Source organism: Danio rerio, chromosome 19 (genome assembly GCF_049306965.1).
Source record: "Danio rerio strain Tuebingen ecotype United States chromosome 19, GRCz12tu, whole genome shotgun sequence".
Lineage (NCBI taxonomy): Eukaryota > Metazoa > Chordata > Actinopteri > Cypriniformes > Danionidae > Danio > Danio rerio.
Genome location: NC_133194.1, coordinates 32,592,186 through 32,618,302, shown reverse-complemented (window position 1 = coordinate 32,618,302; position 26,117 = coordinate 32,592,186). Strand labels below are relative to the sequence as shown.

General features: G+C 35.6%; 1 long non-coding RNA gene across 2 annotated transcripts in view; it reads left to right on the top strand.

Moving 5' to 3' along the window:
* Positions 1-26,117, top strand: part of LOC141379125 (uncharacterized) — a 137,266-nt gene that overhangs the window by 51,056 nt on the left and 60,093 nt on the right. The gene's annotated exons all lie outside the window — the stretch shown is intronic.

The following is a 26,117-nucleotide window of genomic DNA, read 5'->3' as shown; positions in this document are numbered from 1 at the left end:
TATCCAAATAACTGATTTTGAAAGGCCTCTCAATGTGACACAAACTATGATCTTTTTTTACTGATTGAAATTCCAGCTGGCGTGTAGTCAAGGTTATAGTCATGTCTGATGGAACAAAGTCTTTGAAAGGATATACTAAAACGAGAATCTTAATTGTATTATGCTTTGAACAATTTGGAAATCCAATTTCTCAAAATTTTTATTCTAAGAAAAGTTTTTAGTTTACAGGTTACAGTGTTTGTTTGTTTTTTTGCTGTAAATGTGTCACTGGTCTATCAGTGGTTTTGAAAACACTATTGGTTGGGTTTAGATAAAGATGTTGGGGTAATCGGTCAGTCAGTCAGTTGACAACAGCCTCTAGTGGATTTACGAGAGGAGAGCTGGCCCTCTCTCCCTCGTAAAACTAATACAGAAGTAACTGAATCTGAAATTCATCGACTGGCCTTTGGAGGCTGGCTCAAGAAAGTTCAGATGTTTACTGACAGCAATGCTAAATTGGCCAGTTTTACAGCTGATGAAAACATGTTTACAGCCTGGTACTAAAGATGGTTTTGGTTCATATAGCTAATATTACTCTTCATGACTAATGTGAGGGGGTGATTTTTTTTTTTTTTATCAGGTAGGTCTCGCTGGTCGCCATCATGTTATTCTGGCTGATTAGCTGCTGAACTTGGCATAAACATCATATTTTTGTTTTGTTTTATGTGGCTTTGAACAGTCAGTTGCCTTTTTGGATTATTTCCAAATTAACAGATAATATGGCATGCTGTGCACTTAATGCTCATGCTCCACCCCTTTGCCCTTGTTTGGTATCCACTGGTCGGTGTGATGATGCTCAAACAAAATGTTGACGGATGGCCATGACTTGTAGCTGCATTTGCGCTCTTCAGAAAATATGGGTGACGTTACAGATACTACGTTCATATCTTTTACAGTCTATGATTTTATTGTCGTTTTTTGTCAAATTAATTTTACACATCATTACAATTTTAACACACTAGGGTTGGGCATCTAAGCTTTAATGCCGATCCGATACGCATCTCGATACAAAGAATACGATCCGATATATTAGCGATACATTTATGACATATTGCGATGCGACAAGATACGATTTACACCCATATCACGATACGATGCGATAATTCAGCACTAACTAATTAAATCAAGTTTATGAGATTATGTAAAAGAGGATGCTGTGCCATTGAATGAGTTTGATTATTTATTAACCAAGCAAAACCAAGACTTTTTTTACAAACTGGCTTTTCTCTCAGAGCCAGAGTGTCAGTTTACAGTAGAGGGCCATTTTAGAACCTATAGCACATATTATTTAAGTATTTTCAAGATAAACAGAATGTATAAGTGCAATATATATTAAAATATATATATTTGCACTCTTTCAACATAAAGGTTGAGCATTGCACAACAAGAATTGTGATTTAACTTTTCAACTATGAAAACAAGTTTTACAAAGATTTATTTTGCCACTGATTATTCAACACTTAAGGTCGTGAACTAGCAGTGTTATGCTGCTTTGAAACATCACTGTCACTGTAAACAACAGGCTAATAAAAATATAACAAACCAGCAATCTTCTTGCTGTGAGGTGGTCAAACTACCCACTGTGCCACCGTGACACCCATTATTTTTATCATTATTATTATTAATATTATTATTATTAATATAATTAAATAAAAATTAACAGGAGGAGGTGTTTAAAACCGCCTAGTGCGGCAGTATAGAGAGGGCGGCGTCCGCAACACCCAGTTATATCCGCGCATAGGGTGGCAGAATAGAGGTCCGCGACACCCGCGCGTCCTCAGTTATATCCGCGCATAGGGCGGAGGAATAAAGGTCCGCGACACCCGCGCGTCCTCAGTTATATCCGCGCATAGGGCGGAAGAATAGAGGTCCGCGACCCCCGCGCGTCCTCAGTTATATCCGCGCATAGGGCGGCAGAATAGAGGTCCGCGACCCCCGCGCGTCCTCAGTTATATCCGCGCATAGGGCGGCAGAATAGAGGTCCGCGACACCCGCGCGTCCTCAGTTATATCCGCGCATAAGGCGGCAGAATACACGCGACACGTCACTTCATTTTCATAACCGGTCACTTTCGTTTTCACATTGGGGTTGAGGGCGGCGTGATCGTCCTCTGCCTAGAGCAGCAGTTCAGCTTGCTCCGGCCCTGCAGATGAACAATGCAATAACATCCGTTATTGGCATAGAGCGCACAAAACTTTTGCGCATGGAAAAAAAACTTGCAATGCTTTTCTCACCACTTTTGGAGCTGGTAGCTACAGTTCAAGCAGTGCGAAAGCCGGTGATGTAGGAACACTGGAAGATGCTTTCACAACAACACCGAGGCGCCGCTTCAAGTGAGATATCAGATTACTCATACTGCCCGCATATTTTATAGATGCGCGGCACATTTTGCAAATTGCATCTGTCCTGTCAAGTCGTCCATCCTTAAATCCATAATGTTGCCATACTTTAGATTTAAAACTCAGTGGGGAATAAAATGTTTGTTTTGCTTCTCGCGCTTTCTGAGGGCGCACCACTAGCTTCATCCGCACACCTGATACACTGAGTTGTAGAGTATGTGTACACATCCGCTAATCCGTTGCTAAGGCTTACTTTATGTAGGTCGATTAAATTATGCGCCAAAAACAGGTTGACAACACTTGTTAATAAATAAAAAATACATTCTATATTAAAAAATAAGCTGTATCTCGGAAAAACCGATGCATCTCGCAAAAACCGATGCATCTCGATTTGCTTCCAAAATTTCATTCATCCTCTGCTGCTCAACCGATGCACTCGCATCGTGCACGCGCATGACCGCGTATCGATACATATCGATTAATCTTCCCATCCCTATAACACACACATTATTTGTATTAGATTAGATTTTATATTTCTAGCTTACCATATTAATAATATACGTATAACGTTTCTTGTTTCTAGTTATTAGTATTTGTTTCTCAATTATTAGAAACAATTTTTAATAGTTTAGTTTATATCAGATGTCAAACTATCACACAGCTGTGCTAACTTAGAGGGTTTTTGTATATAATGGTAATTACTGTATTAATTAGCTTCCATTTTATTTGGAAGGGGTTTAATCTATAAATCTAATTCATTTTCACTTTTATTAACAAAATTATAATTGAAATGAATAATGATTATCGGTTACTAAAATCATCATGTTATATATATCTGCTACACGGATGATGATTTACTGGTAAAAATAGCCTCAAAATCTTTTGACCAGCTAAATAAATTTAAATAATTAAAAAACTTAAGCTTCATCCTACACATTCACCCTGACAACTGCAGTCTAATTCATTCCCTAAAGTCTTGTCAACTTTTGATAGCTTGCATTTATACTTTCAAAAGAACAAGTTACCGTTCCAAATCTTCCTGACGTTTCCTTGAACAGACCTGGCAAATGTTTGTAATGCAGAGATCAGATTGCATTGTAACTTCATTTTCCATTTGCATGTTTTGTCAGCGTTTAGCTTTTGTTCGCTGAATTCATTTGCTCCGAATGTCTTGGGGAGAATGAAATTTTCTTTCTCCGAGTTTTTTTTTTCTAAGACCCATTTGCATTTGACTTTGTACCTGCTCAGCTCTCTCGTCGCTGTTTGTATGCCACTACTTGCTAATTAAATGCTAAAATATTTATGTTTGAAAGCCTGTTTTGTTCAGCCACTGCCTCTTTTTGCAGAGAAACTGTTTCAAAAATAGTCAAGAGGTTGATTTTGTGAGCCTTCACCTTTTGGTCACCTTAAGCAGCAGAATCAACAAAAATGAAAATAAATGATATCAGTCTTTATATATTATAATAGATAAGCTATTACTTTTCTTTTCCTTTCTTTTCCACTTTAACTACAGTTTATAGTCCATCTTTACTATATCATAAAATTGACCTATAGCCTGAAGAGTGGGTATTTCTTTATTTGTTTATTATTTATTTATTACGTTTATTATTTATTTATTTATATATTATTTATTACGTTAGTTAGTTACTTAGTTAGTTAGTTAGTTAGTTAGTTAGTTAGTTAGTTAGTTAGTATCCAACAGTGGTATAGTTTACTAAAACTACAAACTACAACCATAAAGCACCATTTCACAAAGGTGTTATATGAATATAGACACTCTCTGATTTTCAAAGGATAGGTATAAAGTAAATACAAATGTAAATGGAATCATTTTCACAGATCAGATAGATATCCAAGCAGAGAAAACACATGAAGAGTATGTAAAGAGACCCAAAGAGTCAACAGGCACTGCTATACATTTACCTGTTGCAATGCAGCATCATGCGGTTGTTTAAATAGCAAATACAGGGGCATGCTGGCCTAAAAAGGATGTGTGATAAGATGCATTGTTGACATGTTTCTATATCGAGGCAACTGATATACACAACGCCATCGACCAACTAAAAGCTGATCTAAAGTCAATGGCCAGTTTTTTTTTTTTTTTTTTTTTTTTGTTATTTAAAGAGCCAGTTAGGAATCCATGACGTGCATACATGTACATGTTGCTTACCACACACACAGGGACACATGAACATCTTTACATATGAAAATTATTGGATAAAGGCAGGGGTGGCCAACCCTGTTCCTGGAGAGCCACCTTCCTGCAGATTTCAGTTGCTTTATCAAACAAACCTGAACCAATTAATTAGGACCTGAACACCACATGATAATTACAGGCAGGTGTGTTTAATATGGGTAGCAACTGAAATCTGCAGGAAGGTGGCTCTCCAGGAACAGGGTTGGCCACCCCTGGATTAAGGTGTTACAGATTATTCTTGCCTGCAAAAAAAAAACAAAACAAAAAAAAAACATTTTACTTCCTCCTTGGAGGAATGCCTTCTTCACCTCATGGGGGTTGAGGTGTGTGCTTTAAAAAATCAAGAATTGGATCTTTAATGTGCACATTTGTACCAAGTTCACTCGAGCCATGGACTTTGGTTGTTTAATGCATGTTATGCCCAAAACACACCCACAACCCATTAAGAGAATAAGGACAACCCTTTTAGACCATGAATTTTTCCTATCCTTAAAAAAAGCAAAAGTAGATTCAGACATGCCCTAAGTAAACATGCGCCCTGCACTTTATACCAAGCACTTGGATGCACAATACTGACCTTGCACATTTTGTTTTTCTGTGACATATATTATGATGTGAATATAATTTCACAAGATCTTAACATTGATTGGGATGAGGTTTTTAGGAGAGTGCATCTATACATACATTAAAGCACATAAAAACAATAGAACAAAAGATAAATAATAACAATAATAAAATAAACAGTATAGTCTTCATTGTAGTCTTTAAATAGTTAAACACAATTAATCTTTGTTAAAGTCACAAATGTTATAATTTCTAAAAGAAAAGTTAGTAAGTATTATTTAAGTAAGTATTATTATTATTATTATTATTATTATTATTATTATTATTATTATTATTATTATTATTATTATTATTATTTATATAGCTCCTTTTACAGACATTAAGTCACAGGGTGCTTTACAATAAAAGAAAACCAGAAAACAGGTAAAAGAATACAGATCCATAAAGAAAACCTATTAAAACCTATTAAAATCCAAGAACAAAAACTCCTATGTGAAACCAGCTCAATATACTGTTAATTAAAAGCTTAACCAAAAAGATAATTTTTAAACATTTTTTAAAAACTTCAACTGATTTCAGAGTTCTCAGTGCTAAAGGGAGAGAGTTCCAGAGCCATGGGGTCACAACACTGAAGGCACTGTTAGTCTTAAGATCACCATTAGTCTTAAGACGTGTTCTTGGAATGGCTAAAAGCTCTTTGGCAGAAGACCTTAGAGACCAGCCACAGGAGTGGCCATGTAAAAGATCTTAAATATATACCATAAATCCATATGTAATTCCATATGTAATTACTAGAATCTTAAAATGTACTCTAAAACTAATGGGGAACCAATGAAGAGCCTTAAGCGCAGGAGTAATGTGCGACCTCCTTCTAGTGTTGGTTTTGAATGCAGCCTTGCAGCTGCATACTGCACCACTTGCAATCGCTCCATAGAAGATTTGTTCAGACAAGTGAACAGAACATTACAATAGTCCAAGCGTGAAGAGAAAAAGGCATTGATTAGCACCTTCATCTCTTCTTTTGAAACAATATTTCTGATTTTTGTAATGTTCCTCAGATGGAAAAGCATGTACAAACATAAAATACTTTACCATGGCTTAACATGGCTACTAAAACAAAGCTCTGTAAAAGATGACACCCAGATGTCTAATGTCAAAGCAATTTGAAGATGATAAACACCTAAAATCTTGCCTAATCATTGCGGTGATGTTATCTGGAGCAAAAATCAACAGTTTTATCAGGGTTCAGTTGCAGAAAATTATCTGCCATCCATTTGTTAACGGAGACTTTATAGTGAATTTAAAAGAATAGGGTAGGCAGATGCATACCTTTTCATAGCATAGACAGTTCTACTTTTACCTGTTCCTTCCCCTTGCCTTTTTATTCTCTCTCTGCCTGTTTTTAAGACAAATGCCCATGGGTGACATTTTAGTTTCTGAGTTGTGGCTTCAACAGGCACCATGTCTTCCAGTGCCAAGCTTTAAATACCACTGGGGCCAAAGTCCTGCCAGAGCCGTGCTTAAAGACAAGGTCTCTTCAAGACCCTTTCTCCTGCACCAGCTTGATTTTCCATATTTTAGTATACAGCAGAGAGGGTGAAATTCCCCACTGACCCTCTTCACGGTCTTTTAAAAAGCCACAGACACAATCAGGGTAATCCTTGCGACACGGTTTGTGCTCACTATATTGAGACAGAACTTGAGAAAAAGCCTTTCAATAGGATAGAAATATGATCCTGCAGTAGCACATGGTTAAAAATACCCTAACTGTGTAGTTTGAATGTAAATTTTTATCAAAGTTGAAGCAGAATTCATATTATGGACTCAATCTGAATACATTAGATTCTCGTATGGTGTCAGCTTTGGTGCTTCAGTTGAGTATTAGTAGACTCTTTGCTGCTTCACTTGAGTATTAGTAGACTGTCTGCTTAATATCTGTTGATACCGCTCCTTCAACAGACATTTCAACTGACTATTAGAAAGTTTACAAGCACATGTCAATTTACACTAACCCTAACCCTAACCTAACAGTCTACTTACAATGAGAATTGTTTGTCATGTAGATGCAGTGTAACTTCAATTCAACAAATGGACCATCAAAATAAAGTGTGACCAAAATCAAAAACCTTTTTCATACAGTTGAAGTCAGAAGTATTAGACTCCCTTACATTTTTAAATAAAATATTTTCCCAAATGATGTTTAATAGAGCAAGGAAATTTTCAAAGTATCATTCATTCATTTTCTTGTCTGCTTAGTCCCTTTATTAATCCGGGGTCGCCACAGCGGAATGAACCGCCAACTTATCCAGCACATTTTTTACACAGCGGATACCCTTCCAGCTGCAACCCATCTCTGGGAAACATCCACACACACATTCACAGACACACACACACACACACACACACACACACACACACAATCACACTCATACACTACTGACAATTTAGCCTACCCAATTCACCTGTACCGCATGTCTTTGGACTGTGGGGAAACGTTTGCATTTTCTCCCCGTGTTCGCATGGGTTTCCTCCGGGTGCTGTAAGCTAAATTGTCCTTAATGTATATGTGTGAATGAGAATGTATGGGTGTTTCCCAATGATGGGTTGCAGCTGGAAGGGCATCCGCTGGGTAAACCATGTGCTGGATAAGTTGGCAGTTCATTCCACTGTGGCAACCCCTCATTAATAAAGGGATTAAGCCAAAAAGAAAATGAATAAATGAATAAATTGTTATGTTTAGAAATGTGTTGAAAAAAATTTCTCTCTGTTAAACATAAATTGGGTAAAAAATATAAACAGGGGGCTAATAATTCTGACTTCAATTATATTTCCTTACCAGGTGGTCTATTTTTATGTTCTCTTTGTTTATTTAGTTTTTTTGCACAATACTGATTGACAATGTGATGTAAAACATTGTTTCAGTATGTCAAAGCTTTACAGCAATACAACCGCGCAGGAGTTTGACTTCTTGACATGAAATTTGTTAATGCAATAAAAACCATTTCAACTACAACAATCAGCACAAAATCTATAACTTTTATCCAACATTTGTTTGAAGATGATCTACATTCGTTGGCGATAAGACCAACAGTCATTACTAGTGCTCTTCCATTTTTATTTTATTTTATTTTATTTTATTTTATTTTTTTATTTTGTTATATTTAGTAGTATGTTTAGTTTTGTTATATTTTATTTTACACTTCTTTATATTTTTTGACCAAAATGTAACACTGTCACAAAATATTTTTATTACAATCATGGCACGGTGGTAAAGAAAAATACTGACTTTTTTGAACAATAAAATTATGTAATTGTAATATGCTTGAAATTGCATACTTCCATTCCACTGTAAAAAGTCTGTACATTTTGTATCTTGTGATTTTTTTTTTCTACTTGGATTTAGACTTTTGAATTACATTATGGGACCTTGATCTTTCTTCCAACAACTTTTAACCATGAAAAGTTTGAAAAAGTGACTTTAAAGAAACAACAAGCAACACAAAATCTATAAATTTTATTCAACATGGTTTTAAGTTGATCAACATTTGGTGGTCGGACCAGTAGCCATAACTAGCGTTAATTTTATTTTATTCATTCATTCATTTTCTTGTCGGCTTAGTCCCTTTATTAATCCGGGGTCGCCACAGCGGAATGAACCGCCAACTTATCCAGCAAGTTTTTACGGAGCGAATGCCCTTTCAGCCGCAACCCATCTCTGGGAAACATCCACACACACATTCACACACACTGTCATACACTACGGACAATTTAGCCTACCCAATTCACCTGTACCGCATGTCTTTAGATGGTGAGGGAAACCGGAGCACCCGGAGGAAACCCATGCGAAGCCAGGGAGAACATGCAAACTCCACACAGAAACGCCAACTGAGCCGAGGTTCCAACCAGCAACCTTCTTTCTGTGAGGCGACAGCACTACCTACTGCGCCACTGCCTCGCCCTTTATTTTATTTTATTTTATTTTATTTTATTTTATTTTATTTTATTTTATTTTATTTTGTTTTATTTATATATTTATTTAGTTAGTTAGTTATAACTAAAGTTATAAGAAAAGATGTCTGCCAAGGTTGCATTGTATCAATATCATGCTGGTTATTGGTTATAACAAGACACTAGTTATATGATTAATATTGCATACACACTAAACTAAAAAAATCTGAAATTGACAGTTTTTCGTATTTTGTGATTTACGTTTTTTTTTTTTTTTTTTTTATTTATTTTTTTCTTGGATTTAGACTTTTGAATTACATTATAGGACCTTGATTTCCAACAATTTTTAACCTTAAAAAGTTTGAAAAAGTGACTTGTTTGAATATTTTAAACATATGAACACAGAATATGGAAACTTAATTAACAGATTTTTTTACATTGTATATATTATGCAAAAACAATTGTTTGTGTACTCAGTAGAATGCCTAAAATCTCTAAAGTTTGGTAAAATAAAAGAAGATTCTGGATCATTTTCTACTAACAGATACTGGTACTAGGTCATGTAATAATAACATTTCATTCATACTACCAATTTTTTAACTATATTTTTGACAGATTTAGAACATTATAGATTTGGTCAGATTGGTCAATTTAGTTTGCACTGATCTGATTCAATTTTAGTGAATTTTTATGGACAGCCTAGAAGCAGGTGTTTTTGCAGTAAAAGACAAAAATGACTTTATTTCAGGCCCTGTTTTGTCCTCTACTTGTGCAAAGTGTCTTTCAAGACTGGAGCTGAAATAGCTATATGCGTATCAACTGGCTACATTCATGTTTCACAGTGTAATGGTGACCTTGCTGCTGTTTTTATTACCCCTGTGCATTGTTTAGGCAGGGGGTATAAATCTATTATATTAAATCTATAATATATAAATATTTGATTGTCCACGTTAGTTATAAACCTATTGTTTTGTAGTTCACATAATCTTTCCATCTCCTGGGTGTGTTAGAAGCCAGCAATATTGAGTTTTTTATGGTTGCTAAGCACAAGAGTCGTTGTGGGATTTTTCCCTGAAAAAAATCACCTGTCGGCCATCTTAAAGAAAAGAATGCATGCATGTGTGTGTTTGTGTGTGTGTGTTTTCCTCTGTTAGAATGAATGTATTGATTCGTGGCAGAGGGAGGCTAACTCGGATGGACGTCCCTTGAGCTCAGAGACAATGAGTAAAGTAACAGATCAATTTGTGCACACGCACACACACTGTGACACACAAACACACTCCAGAGCTTTTAAAAACAGAAAATCAACTAACGTTAATTTTATTTCCTGTTTCTCCCCTCTACATGCTGTTTATAAGGGATAAACTTATTTTAAAGGTGTTTCAAGTGGAGCTACCACAGTATCTGTTTTTTTTTCACTGCTAAAATATCAAGGCCAAAATATTCTCATTATATTTGTGATTTCTTTCAAAACCTTGAAAAAATGAAGAATGTTATCAGCCAAAATTATGAGCCTCCTAACAGCCGAACAATGGGTAACACTTTAGTTTAGGTTACAATTCACGCTTTTAACTACTGCCTTATTACCTGCCTATTATAAAGATATTAACCGTTCATTAGTTGTCATAAAGTATGATCTCATTCTGCATCCCTAATCCTACCCAAAAGCTAAACCCAACTTCTGCATTACTAACTATTAATAAACAGCTAATTAGTAATTTATTAAGCTAGTAGTGTTAGTTGGTTTGTAAATACTGTGAATTGTGGCCTAAACTAAAGTGTTACCAAACAATGCAATCACATTAAAATCACAAGTGAACACAAGAAATATGATTATGCAAAAAAAGAAACATGAAAAACATCTGGAGCATGAAAAATTCCAAAACCACATGCACTTTTAAAAGTGTATAGGACTTTTCACACTATAGTAAACCCTTAATAAACAGAATTTGTCATCATGTTTCGCACTTCTCAGGTTTTAATCCAAGGCATACATTAAGCAATGCTTCATACTGTACATCCACAAACCCCTAATTTGCATATTTGCTGTCACTGTCACTGATTGGATGAACAACCTATTTGTACAATTTCTCCCAAGTCTTGCAAGTTATAAAAAAAATTGTGGCATTGGTCTTTAGTTGTTTAAAGCCTTTATGAAATGCACAAAAGCAAAAAAGACAAAAGTACAAATCAATGAAAACATGAAGCAAATTATCACCTTACTGATCTCTCCAGGTTACATACTCTCCAAGATTTCTTACTTTTCCCTCATCGGCTGCTGTTCACATGATGTGTGTTTCTTGTTATAGACATGATATGAGTCTCGCTGCTCAATTCCTGATTGGCTGTCTGTTGCCAAGCGTCCAGGACCAACAAACAAACACTGCTCCATTAGATGATTGATTGATCCTTTAAAGTCATGGAACTGTTTAAATCAGTCTGGTGCCTTTTATTTTACCAATATAACATTTCAAAATAGAAAAAATCTTTCTAAAATGATGCCTTTTTATAGGACTTTTATATATTTTTTTGGACTTTTTTCACACTATGAAGTGTGCTGTTTTATTGCCAACACTTTATAATAACTACACACTATGAATAATTTATTTAGCATTAGTAAATAGTTAATTCAGTATTTCTTAAGCATTAACTTTCATAAACAGTAGTAAGCAGTTTATAAATAAAGCCAAACATGCTGTGTTTTTGACTTATATGCTCATGCATAATTTGCTTAATAATTGTTTTTTCATACTTTAGTTGATACATTTACACATCATACATTAATGATTCATGTTATTAATAAATTAGGTATTGCATCATTTACAAACCAGTTATTTAAGAGTAACTGATGTTTTTTTTTTTACTTTTTAAATCATTCAGAATGTGTAAGTAAATGTTTAATGCCTGAATAATACGATATGTAAATGTTAATTTGAATAGTTCATTAAGTTAGAGTTAATTTGTATGGTAATAAATGCTTTATTAACACAACTTCATGCAGTTTTGTAACCTATATCTAGTGAGAACTATTTATGGTTTATAAATCTTTTATAAATGACAATTAAAGCCTTCTTTATATTCTAAACAGGGGGAAAAAGAGAAAATAAATGACTTTATTAATTTCTATTAATTTCAAGACACATAAATGAAAAATAAATCTTTGCAATCTTATTTAAAATAAAACTACTGTACAGTTTAAACATCACTGATTAACATTGAAATGTTGTATCATTGTATTGTTTTAGTTTCATCCAATATTATGTTATATTTTGACCATCCTGTTATTCAACAATGTTTAAAATTTACAGTAGTTTTATAATTTTTTTTTTTTTAATAAGATTGCAAAGATGTATTGTTCATTTGATACTGAGCCTTTAACTGTCACTTATAAGGAATTTATAAAGCATGACTAGTCGTCACTTTAGGTCACAAAACTGGAGGAAGTTGATTCATCCTGAATGCACCTAAAATTAAAACACCAACTATTTTGAAACAATTGCTTCAGAAATAATGCTATACTTAATTTAGTAATGAATCATTAACAAAGTATGACAATACAACAATTAAGCACATTATACATGTACAATAAGTCAAGAATTCAATATTTGTTGCCAGCCTGATCACACGAGAAAAAGTAAGTCTTTTTTTTTTACGTTTTGTCAGTTTAGTGGCTAATTCGTATGAATTTGAGTTCAGTCGTAGGAAAAATGTATTATTTAAAAAAAGAGGCGTGGCACCAAACCCCACCCCTAAACCCAATCGTCATTGGGTGATAAGCAAATCTTACTAAATTGTACGAATTCATCAAGCAGCAACCTCCCGCTCTCCCTCATGAAGTTAATATGGAAGTAACTGAAATTGCAACTCATGAAAATACCTCTAGTTCTGGCTCCATAATAGAGCAGATTTCTATTGAGCCCACTGTTAAAATGGCTGACTTTACAGCAGAAAAAAAGGTGTTTACAGCCTGGTACAAAGATCGATTCTGGTGTATATAGCTAATATTACCCTTCATGACAACTGTGAGGCGGTGATTTTTTTTTATAACACATCCATTTCATTTTTATTAAGTTATAGCAAGTCTGCATAATTAAGGACGTGGCCACTTGAGTAACAGCCAGGACTCGCTGGTTGCTGTCAATTCACCTCAGCTGATTCTGGCTGATTAGCCGCTGAACTCGGCATATACATCGTATTTTTTTAAAGTGGCTTTACACAGTTAATTGCCTTTTGGGATTATTTCCTACAATTATCAGATAATATGGCATTCTGTGTGCACTTAATTGTGCTCACAAATCATTCACATGGCCTCCATTTCCCAGGTGAGTGAAATTATATACTTATATACCATCTCTATAAACGTATTTGTTTTTATTTTGGATCATTAATCATTTATAATTTTCTTTAGAACTTGAATGCACTCCTGAATCAGATTAGCTGTAGGCTCTTGAACAATCATCTGAAACATTGTCATACAGTTATTTGCCTGTATTTCATAAATAGCCTTGCGCTTACTAAGACTGTATTTGACGTATTTGGAACCAATTCGCATTTTCCTCTGGTAGAAAAGTATCATAAGAACAATGCTTTGATGCTCAGTATATTACAACAGTGTTTTTAAAAGACCAAACACTTCATTGCTTAAATATACAACCAAGAACATATGGTCAGAACATAAACGAGTCGCAGGTAATGAAGTATTAAGCGTTTCTCCCAAAGAAAAGTCTGTCAAAGCAAAATGCTAGCAGGCGTCTGTAGCTCCTCTCACGCTCTGCCTCTTTGCCCTTGTTTGGTCCCTCGGTTGGTACGATGACGCGCAAACAAAATGGCGACGGGTGGCCATGCCTACTTGTTGCTTTTTTTGTTCTCTTTAGAAACCTATGGGTGATGTCATGGATACTACGTTCATATCTTTTACAGTCTGTGGAATTCATACAAACTGCTTTCTAATGTAGAGTTAATGCTAAACAAATAATTAATTAACTATTTGCTAATGCTTAAAAATTGATTAATAGAGTGTAGTTATTATAAAGTATTGCCTTTTATTAATGAATTAAATAATTAATTTATTTATTTGTTTTAATGATTCTTTTCCTAAGAATTTCTGCAGATTAGTCTTGTAGGTGATATTCTATTGTTGCTTCATTTCTTTGATGCGAGTATCATATTAAATAGGGATAGCCCTGAACGTGTTATGCATTTGCGTGTGCGTAAGTGTTTTCCTGCATATTGAGCCCCTCGGCCATGTGAGCTTCCCCTTGCTGCTCTGCAGAGAAAGCAGGCGAATGAGCGAGAACGGTCGCCGCTCAATCGTTAATATCGATTTGCAATTTGTAAACAGTGGGACCCATTTTAGCAAATGCCAGGCCTGTTTCAGCACAATAGTGTCTGGATTATTTTCGCATCGAGCACCAGAAGAGGACAAAGTGACTTCTCTCTGGTGAGAAGCGAGCAGGAGAGAAACGAAGAGGGCTATTTTCTCTTTCCTTTTCTTCTCTGCCAAAAGAAAGCCGTGCTGTGACTGAGCGGGGAGCCATTTTCAAATGTTTGGAAACAGGAAGAAGACAGGTTTTAGGTCAGGGATGGTTCCGCTTTATAGATTAGCGCTGCCTCTGTCGAATGTGTGGCTGCAGAGCAAAAAATATAACAAGCTCAGTTTTTCATCATTTCAAATGGCACCAGAGAGACTGTGCAAACTAGGTTATAATGGCTGCACCTCAACACGGCTCCTCTGATAGTGAGATGTTCACATTTTGAGCTGGATATTTAAAGAAAACACTGGCATTGCATCATTTTTGGCACAGAAGAAACAAATCTGCGCCTTCTGAAATCTATCAACAAGGCTTTTTTTTAATAGTTAGTAGTGTTTATTCAGTGTTTCCGGTTTAATTACAGTACATTTCATCACATTTTAGGCTATTTTCAGTGTTTCAGTGATAGGTATGAGGGAGCAATGCACAAATCTGGAACCTGGAGGATTATATACCTTATTTAATTACGTATTGTCTAGAGGCTATATTCTAATATTAACTGTATGACCTAAATGCAGTTATCATATGCTTTGAGAGCAATTAAGCAAGAACATATATGCATGCATTTTGTAATATAAGTGCACCTATAGGCTACTCTTGGTGTTTTTACCAACTGTGGGATGTAAATTCTATATTTAAAACTGGATAGATATGAAACATTACTGAACAACGCTAGAAATCTTGGAAAATTAATTGTAAGTTTCATTATTGGCTACTTAAGTATATACTGATGGTCTCAGCTGCAAATCATATCACCGGAAAATCAATGGCAATGAATGGTGTGTAGTGCAGTGGAAAACAAGCTTATCTCTTTTCTTTTATCACCAATAACTGAATAATGTTACATGATTCAATGCTACACTTGGATGTCACATATAGTCTTATGTTGCTTTCATAGCAAAAGTGAAGCTGAATAACCCAAATAAAATATGATCATGTCTTGAGTTTTAATTATTCAATTAGGACAGTAAGGTCTGACTTTGCTTAGATCAAAGTCTTGTCATTCATTCATTCATTTTCTTGTCGGCTTAGTCCCTTTATTAATCCGGGGTCGCCACAGCGGATTGAACCGCCAACTTATACAGCAAGTTTTTACGCAGTGGATGCCCTTCCAGCTGCAACCCATCTCCGGGAAACATCCACAAACACATTCACACACACACTCATACACTAGGTACAATTTAGCCTACCCAATTCACCTGTACCGCATGTCTTTGGATTGTGGGGGAAACCGGAGCACCCGGAGGAAACCCACGCGAACGCAGGGAGAACATGCAAACTTCACACAGAAATGCCAACTGAGGCGAGGCTCGAACCAGCAACAGAAATAATCTAAAGTTTAGAAAATGAAGTCATGGTTCAGCGAAAAAGGAATTAATATTGTGCATGACTCCCATGAGCTTGAATGACAGCATCCATACAACTCTGCAATGACTCAAATAACTTAAGTCATCTGGAATGGCAAAGAAAGAGTTCTTGCAGGACTCTCAGAGTTCAATTGTACTCGGATTCTTTGGATTCTTCAAGATTCTTTCATTTTCAATGCCTCCTCCTTCATCTTACCCCATACTTGTTTAATAATGTTCATGTCTGGAGACTGGTCTGTCCAATCCTGGAGCACCTTGACCTTCTTTGCTTTTAGGAATTTTGATGTGAAGGCTGAAGTACAGTATGAGAAGGAGCACCATCCTGCTGTAGAATTTGCCCTCTCCTGTGGTTTGTAATATAATGGGCAGCACAAATGTCTTGATATCTCAGGTTGTTGATGTTGTCATCCACTCTGCAGATCTCTCGCACGCTCCCATACTGATTGTAACCCCAAACCATGATTTTTCCTTCATTCCTTCAAACTTGATTGATTTTTTTGAGAACCTTGGGTCTATGTGGGTTCCAATAGGTCTTCTGCAGTATTTGTGTTGATTGGGATACAGTTCAACTCTCATTCATTGTTAAAATCTACCTTCTGCCACTTTTCCAAATGTTCAGCTAGAAATCAAGTTATTATTTGTTGCTCTTACGACTGGGATCGGCGGCAAGTTGTTTGTCAGCTAGTGTATGTTTTGTTAGTATGCAAAACTGTTTTGAAATATTGAATCAGAGGTTTTAAAACAATCTAAATATTGAGGAAATCACCTTTAAAGCTATCTAAATTAAGGTATTAGAAATGCATTTTACTAATAAAAATACTAATCAATTAAACTTTAATAATCTAAACTAATAAACTGATCAAGGGGCTGCACGGTGGCACAGTGGGTAGTGTTGTTGCCACACAGCTAGAAGGTTGTTGGTTCAAGCCTAGGCTCAGTTGGCATTTCTGTGTGGAGTTTGCATGTTCTCCCTGTGTTGGCATGGGTTTCCTCTGGGTGCTTCGATTTCCCCCACAAATCCAAAGATATGTGGTATTGGTGAATTGGGTAAGGTAAATTGTCTGTAGTGTATATGTGTAAATGAGAGTGTATGGGTGTTTTGAAGTACTGGGTTGCAGCTAGAAGGGCATCCGCTGCGTAAAACATATGTTGGATAAGTAGGAAGTTCATTCTCCGGTGGTGACCCCTAATTAATAAACCTGTCGAAATCCGAAAAGAAAATAAATAAATGAATAAAACTATTCATTCTTTCATTTTCTTTTCGGCTGAGTCCCTTTATTAATCTGGGGTTGCCACCATGGAATGAACTTATCCAGCATATATTTTACACAGCGGATGCCCTTCCAGCTGCAACCCATCATTAGGAAACATCCACACACACACGCATACACTCATACACCACGGTGAATTTTAGCATACCCAATTCACCTATATCTCATGTCTTTGGACTTGTGGGGGAAATCGGAGCAGCCAGAGAAAACCCACGCATACACAGGGAGAACATGCAAACTCCACACAGAAACGTCAACTGACCCAGCTGATGCTCGAACCAGCGACCTTCTTGCTGTGAGGCAAATGTGCTACTCACTGTGCCACCTCATTTCCGTGAAACTAATCAGTAAAATATTAATCTTTAAAATACTGATGAAAGTTTTGATATTTTTGTGGTTGGAAATTTGTAAAATATCTTAATAGAATATTTTTACCTAATATACATATTTTATGTAAATGTTTATATACATAGTTACTTTTAATAAAATATAGAATGGGAATTTCTATTTAAATATTTATATTATAAATGAATAGATTCTATTTATATTTTGCTTAATGTTTTTTTGCCATTAATAATCCATATTTTTGACCCATGCAATGTATTTGTCACAATGAGCAGCAATTGAACCCTTATAGATGACTGGAGAACATTCACTATCATCCAGACTACAATCCTGTCATAATAGAAACTACAAATCCTGTCATGCACTACACACACACCTGTTTCGGTTCTCCTTTGATTACTCACACACACAGCTGGGAGCTGCTCAAAGACTGATTACATGGACCATATTTACAACACACACACACACACACACACACACACACACACACACACACACACACACACACACACACACACACACACACACACACACACATACACACACAGACTTGGCTATGGCTTGTTAGTGCATACCCTGTAACATTACAAAGCGTTTTCCTGGTTTAGTTAGTCTCCCAGTGTTTGACCCCGGCCTTGTTTTATTGTTCATCCTGTCCTTTTGGGGGGTGAAATTTCACTTTAAGACAAAGATAGACAAATCAAACCATGTTGAAATTTATCAATCAGCTGCACTTCTAAGCATTTTTTCCTTAAAAGCACAGTGTACCAAAATGTGTTTTGAATTAGTTTGTTTCCTACTGTTGCAACATAGTTCCATCAACTTGCAAGGAGAGGTTTTTCATGTGATGTTTAAAGTTTTTCTATTTAATGTATAGATGTTAAATTTTAGAAGGTGGCTGTTTTAGTTGGCAAACAGAAACAGGATTTGAGTTACATTAGCTGTCTAAAAATAGGGGTCAATACAAAGGCTAATAATTGATTACCGGTTCATGCCTGATTTTGTTTGGAGAGTGACTGATAAGATATCCATTTGATACATGGAATAGCAGATAAGCCTATATAATTTGCTCTTCTTACTATTACTCTGAACTGGTTCAAACATACAGTGTGCTCAGTAAATCTAATATTGCCACTGTGCAGTGTTATGATTGGCTTGAGTCCCACAGAGAAGTTCTGGGATGATAAAAGGAGAATGAAGGACTATGGAAGCCAAGAGAGAACCATTTCATTTTGCTGCTTTGTTAACTTCGGTTTTGTTAAATCTGTTTGTTTAATCCAAACGTTTTTAATTTTTTTTAAATAAGTGGTTGCTATTTCAGTAAACTGAGTGGTAGTTTGAGCTGGACTGAAATATTTGAGGTATATCTATGGTCCTGTGAACTAAACGAGGTAAGGGTTTAAAGTTATATTCAAGCCATTTATTTAGGAGACAACAAAATCATATATATATATATATATATATATATATATATATATATATATATATATATATATATGAAAAAAAATTAAATGTTGGTTTGATTATCAAAGGTGAATTATTACAGAGTTTAAAATATTTTACTTGCAAATTCAGATTTTTTTTATTTAAAGGCAGCATATGATGAAAATTTGGATATAACTAGGTACAATATGTAGTTTTATCATCGATATCACGAAGTGTGCATCTACAATAGTCACATCTCAGGATTCAATTCAATTCATGTTTATTTCTATAGCTCTTTTACAATGTACATTGTGTCATCATTATCTATGTCTATATTTCTGCATCTATATTTTGCTTGTTTTCATTTTTTCAATTAGTTAAAATTTGTAGCTGGGAAGTATTTATTTATTTATTTATTTTGGTGTGGCCAGAGAAAAAAAAAAGGTGAATCTTTAAAGTTAAGCTCTGAAAAGTCATGTGACATAAGAACTAATTTGAGTAAAACCATAAAAAACCACAACATACTTGCTCATGCTTATTGAACAAGCTCATCATACACAACAAACAAAAAGTTACATGAATTAGGAGCCTTGTAGACATAACACAAAATCTAAGTAATTTTAGCATGTTAGAGTCAAATTTCTGCATATAAGCTTTTTTTTTTTTTCCATGAACAAAATTGTGGCCAGTGAAAATGGCGAGTGGCTAATAATATTGAAAAACTACCGGCCACAGTTTCTGGTGATCAAAAAAGTTAATGTCAAGCCCTGGTCAATATTGAGATAATGGTAAAAGGAAATGGTCATTATTAACATTTTACATTATATAAATTATAACATGATTTCACAGAATTATTAGTTGCAATAATCGACTCTATTACAACTCCAACAGTATAACAATAGGATCAATCAGGGTCCTATAGGTGGACCCAATTCTTATAGGGGGAGTCAATTTCTCATGACCCAGGCAGTGATGCATGCAGGGCCGGCGCGTCCACAGAGGCTAACTAAGCGGCCGCCTAGGGCAGCAGAATAGAGAGGGCGGCATCCGTGACACCTCCCTCACCACCCGCACACCCTAAGTTAAGTCCGCGACACCTCCCTCACCTCATTTATATCCTCAAAAAACTCTGTTTATTAAGTGGTTAAAATTAAGTCCTGCCCAAGCTTTTATATTTGATAAAAAATACAACCCTAAATACATCTCTCTCTGTCCCTTTGTTAAATACAATTATAATTTAGCCTATATATTTTTCCGCAAACTAGGTTGCTCTGGTGACATAAAGCTCACTTACTCCTTCTAGCTAAAATAAACCTCTCTACCACTTCAGTTGAAAAGACTGTTAAAAAAATAATGACAAATGAAGTATGATTATTTTGCACATGTGTATTTAGTACATCAAGCATTATATTATTACCATATTTAAATATTGTAAAAACTAGCTTTTAATTTTAGGAATGACTCTATGGTTATAAATGAGCATATTAAACCATCTCTGGATTATCTCAGAGTTTTTGAACATATTATACTTAAGCCACTTACCTACAGCTGCATATAGCCATCAGAAATCAATTTATCATATTACATCAATGCGCTCTATGGCATCTTTAATCAAATAGAACTCTGTTTGATATATTTTTTATTTAAACATTATATTTATATACAGTATCTACATTATATATAATGTATTCAATGCATTCATGCATTTTTAAGTGTGGCCTAAATCCCTAAACACAACACGTTTTCTGTTTCACCTCTAAATACCCTCAGAACAACCTTGTTTTTTTTGCATTGAACAGAACTGTAGGTTTTTCCCTTGGTATTTAAATGCAGATCTACCAGATACCAGGCTGAAATAAGAACTACGCTGTCGACTTGTGAAAGACAACAATACAGAAATATTCCAGATAAGAAAGCCTGCGGCGGCTAATCAAGGCAACGCAACTATTTCACTCTCTCTGCCTTGTCTCTATATTTCTTCCTGTCAAGACTTTATCCATCTTTCTTATCTCATGCCATCCTTTTTCAAGCGCTTCCACCTCTCTCCTTGTTCCCCTGTGGCCCCATTCGCAGGTGATCAATAAAGTCGCTTGATAGGTTTCCTGTCTTGTCAGGCGTGGAGCTGCCATTACTGTGCTCAGTTACAGACCTGCCAAGTGTATTACACGAGTCACCGGCATCAGGCCCTGATTACATCAGACCCACGAGGATGGAAAGAGCGGGACACACAGGCAAATTCACTAAACAGTTGCATCACATTTTGCAGGCATTATTTTACCTTCATCTTTTTTTCCCCAGCCACACTCCATCCAGTTTGTATTGTACAGTCAATACAGTTGATGACAAAAGTTTACATAGACTTTGCAGTAAATGTTACTTTACTTTCTTTATTGTCCACATGTGGAAATTTATCTTTGGCTTCACCACACAACCACATCAGCGTTCACATTACACGCATCACAGAAAAAACAGGCAACACAAATACATTTAATGTCATCTCATAAATGACATTAAAATCTTAATTTAAAACCCTATACGTACTTAAGACTTAGTAAAATTTTAAATTTTAATGGCAGTCGGCACAAATGACTACATTTACTTCAATTTGTATTTCATTGGAGATAATACAACAAACATTAATGCATAACTCATGATTTTTATTGTTTTTTATTCTTTTTTTTTCAAAATAAACACATATTTCAATTTTTGTTCTTGCAACACACACTGGAAAAAGATATATTTTCTATCTCTGTGAGAACAATTTTATATAACCTGGTGCATAGCATGTTTGTCTTGTTAAAGAAAGTCAGTTAATTAAAATTATATTTTGTTTAAAAAGATATAGCTTTAATTAAAACAAAAAATCACATAAAATATTAATTAATTTCATTAAAACTATTTAGGGTAATGGTTTCACATCTAAATTTGATTACTTGAGCCAATGAAAAAAAAATCATATGCCCTAAACAATATTTTTTAAGTCCATGAAAGTACAAAAAAGCACATTGAGCTTCTGTTTAATCCGCATGCACTAGCCTGTGTGAATAACCTTAAAACTTTACATTGGTCAAAACAAATATTTCTTAGTTGAGCTTTTAATCTAAATCATTTATATGTAACTATGTTTGGATCTTAAAATATATGAATTGAAAAATAAAACCAATAATATTAAACTGAAACAAATGATACATTTTTAATTGCATGAAGTAAAGTTTTTTTTTTGTGCATTTCAAAAAAAGTTGGTACAGTAAAGCATTTAGCCTTTTGTAATGTTGCCTTTCCTTTTCACAACACAGACACCAAATAAAATCGGAAAGTGTTTCGTGTGTAATTTTGTCCCATTTTCCCTGAAAACCTGAAGTCTTAAGGTGTGTAACAGTACTGGGTCTACGTTGATGCATTTTACGCTTCAAAATGTGACACAGATTCTCTATTGGAGACAAGTCAAGACTGCATGCAGGCCAGTTCTAGTGTCTCCTCTTTCTTTGCAGCAAGGACTTGTGTGCAGAAAGCGGTTTTGCATTGTTTCATTGAAATATGCATTGGCGTCGCTGAAAAATAAGGCAGCAACATATTGTGCTCCAAAATCTCAATGCTCTTTTTAGTTTTAATGGTGCCATCACAGGTGTAGGGATGGCTGACATGATACTTACGTTTCAATCCTGATGCTTAAGTGTTTTCAAACATTGCACCAAAACATGATCCGAAACACCCAGGTCAAAGCATCGGTCATTTCAGAAGACCTGCCGAATCTGCTTTTGACTGACAGGGTCAGAAAAATCTCATGTAGCCTAGTGACCCGTGCATGTGCATAAAGTTCCTGTGCTGCAAATGGTCCGGATTCGAATCCCGACATAAATAATGTTACTGTTTTATGACCAAAACAAGACATTTTTAATCACAATTGTGTTTATTCGTATGTCTGACCAATGTTAAAACACGTTACAAGAACAGAGCATTTAAAAACTACCATAGCTGCATCAACGGGTATTTGAACCCATTATCTCAGCATGCTAGTCTGAAACTCTCACCGCTTTACTAAATCACTTGAAACTTCAACTCTTCAACATGGGGTTTAAAACCTCAATTTGCTTAACTGTTTCTTTGCAGACGCTGTTCCAGAGAAATACATTAAAAAATGTCCACTTGGTGTCAGACATAGAGACAGGTTTCAAAACATTTCCAAGCTTCAACACATTTGCTTCGACTGTTTCAATGTTACATGAAGCCTCACTTTGCCCACTACGACACAGAAGTGCAAGTTACCTTTTCCAAGGGCACTGATACAACCCCATACCTAAAGGACTAGACCTTTTATGGATGCTGCTTTTGTACCAAATCATAATTACAATCACATTATGACTTCACCTGTTTCAAATCACATCATTATTTAACCAATTCACCTGATTACTAGCCCTAAATTGCACCTTCTCCAACTTTTTTGGAATGTGCTGCAGGTCTGAAAGACAAGAAAGGTATATTTACAATTGAAATGAAGTTGACTAGGGTGAAGCAGTGACGCAGTAGGTAGTGCTGTTGCCTCACAGCAAGAAGGTCGCTGGGTTGCTGATTCGAACCTCGGCTCAGTAGGCATTACTGTGAGGAGTTTTCATGTTCTCCCTGCATTCGTGTGGGTTTCCTCTGGGTGCTCCAGTTTCCCCCTCAGTCCAAATTGTCTGTAGTGTATGAGGGTGACAGGCTGGCCGGAATGTGTAAAAGAAAAGTCGTTATCATATGGACAAGTCTAAAATGGCTTGTTCCAAAAAAAACAACCCTGCAACCATATGGGACTAAGGCCAAAGAAGAAGAAGAAGATTTTCTGCAATGAAATAAAAGTCTAATTCAATTTAGAAATCACTGCTATCTTTTTTATTGCATTTTCCATAATGTCTCAACTTTTTCTGATTTGGGGTTATACTTATTTTACCAATATAAGAAAGATCATACAAAACGCATTATACATTTTTTTTTTTTTATTTAGTATCGACCTGAACAAGATATTGCATGTACAATACTTTTAAATATACTGTAGTTAGCAATAGAAAGTAATTGATTTTATAAGAATCACTTTAAACAGTAAAATAAAACCTGAAAGATCCACAGCTGTTTTCTATTTGATATATTTATTTATTTGTTTGTTTGTTTATTTATTGGCATCACAGTGGCGCAGTGGGTAGCACAATCACCTCTGGTTTCCTCCACAGTCCAAAGACATGCGGCATAGGTGAATTGAAAAAGATAGATTGGCCGTAGTGTGTGTGTGTAAATGCAAGAGTGTATGGGTGTTTCCCTGTGTTAGGTTGCGGTTGGAAGGCCATCCGCTGTTTAAATCAAAAGTAGGCGGTTTATTCCATTGTGGTGACCCCTGATGAATAAAGTGACTAAGCTGAAAAGAAAATGAATGAATGAATGAATTTATTTATTTTTTGATGATGATTTTTTGAGATCAATTATTTCACATTGAGGACAGCCTGATGCACAACTGTTACTGAAGATTCAAAAACTTTCTAAGTTCTGAAATTAAAAAAAAAAACACACACACACTTGAATGATCATTAGTTCATTCATTCATTCATTTTCTTTTTAGCTTAGTCCCTTTTATTAATCTGGGGTCGCCATAGCGGAATGAACCGCCAACTTATCCAGCATTCACGCAGCAGATGTCCTTCCAGCTGCAACCCATCTCTGGGAAACATCCCTACACACTCATACACACCAATTTACCTGTACCGCATGTCTTTGGACTGTGGGGGAAACTGGAGCACCCGGAGGAAACCTATGTGAACCCCCCCTTTTTGCTGTGAGGTGACAGCACTACCTACCGCGCCACTGCATCGCCCATCATTAGTTCACCCAAAAATGAAATATATTTTGTCATTTACTCATACTATATTTTACTCATACTCCATCTTCTGTTGAACACAAAGGAAGATATACTGAAGATCTTTGGAAAAAAAAAACAGGCTGTTTTACCCAACATTAATCAGATTTTAGTTTTCAACAGAAAAAAGAAATTCATAAAAGTTTATAGCTACTTCAGTGTACATTTTGGTGAAATATTTTAGCTCTAATTTGAAGATCAGGGTAAATTTTACTTAATTTGTATTCTGGGTAAACTTCTGAAGGTAATTCTTCTGTAACCTCTGAAGGGCAGTACTAAAGGAAAAAAACAAAAGATTCAGGCAAAAAAAGAAAAGAAAAAAAGAAATCTTAATTCTTTTTCAAAAGTTTCTCCTGGCTCTTAAATAATCCTTTTTCCTTCTGAAGTATCAGTGAGCTTTTGAATCTTCTGTAACAGTTGCATTTACTGTTTAAGTCCCTTCGTTATCCTCAATGTTCAAGGATGGACCTCAAAAACATACAATAATGCTAAAATCCACAAGAATGTGTAGTACCTGTAGGGCTTTTTATGATGAACCGTAGCAGTTTAACAGTACAGGACAATCTAGAGACACATTAACAACTATTACTAAACAAAAACACAGCTGTGGATCATTCAGATAACAACACAATATTAATTAATTAATTTTCTTGTCGGCTTAGTCCCTTTATTAATCCGGGGTCACCAAAGTGGAATGAACCGCCAACTTATCCAGCACATTTTTTATGCAGCGGATGCACTTCCAGCTGCATCCCTTCTCTGGGAAACATTCTCACACACTACGGACAATTTAGCTTACCCAATTCACCTGCACCACATGTCTTTGGACTGTTGGGGAAAACAGAGCACCTGGAAGAAATCCACGTGAACGCAGGGAGAACATGCAAACTCCACACAGAAATGCCAACTGAGCCGAGGATCGAACCAACGACCCAGCGACCTTCTTGCTGTGAGGCAACAGCACTACTTACTGCGCCAGTGCGTCACCCCACAATATTAATAATTAAGAATTTTGTTTTTAATTCAACTATTATTTTCTCTTCTCATATTTAAATCAGCAACATGCATTCTGTATGATCAGTCTTTTTTTGCTATATAATTAACATTTTACAGATTATCTAAGGTGTATGCAAACTTTTGACAACTGCAAAAAAAGTCATTGTAATTTTTTTTCACACCTACTTTCTGTTTGAATTAGTTTCAGATTACT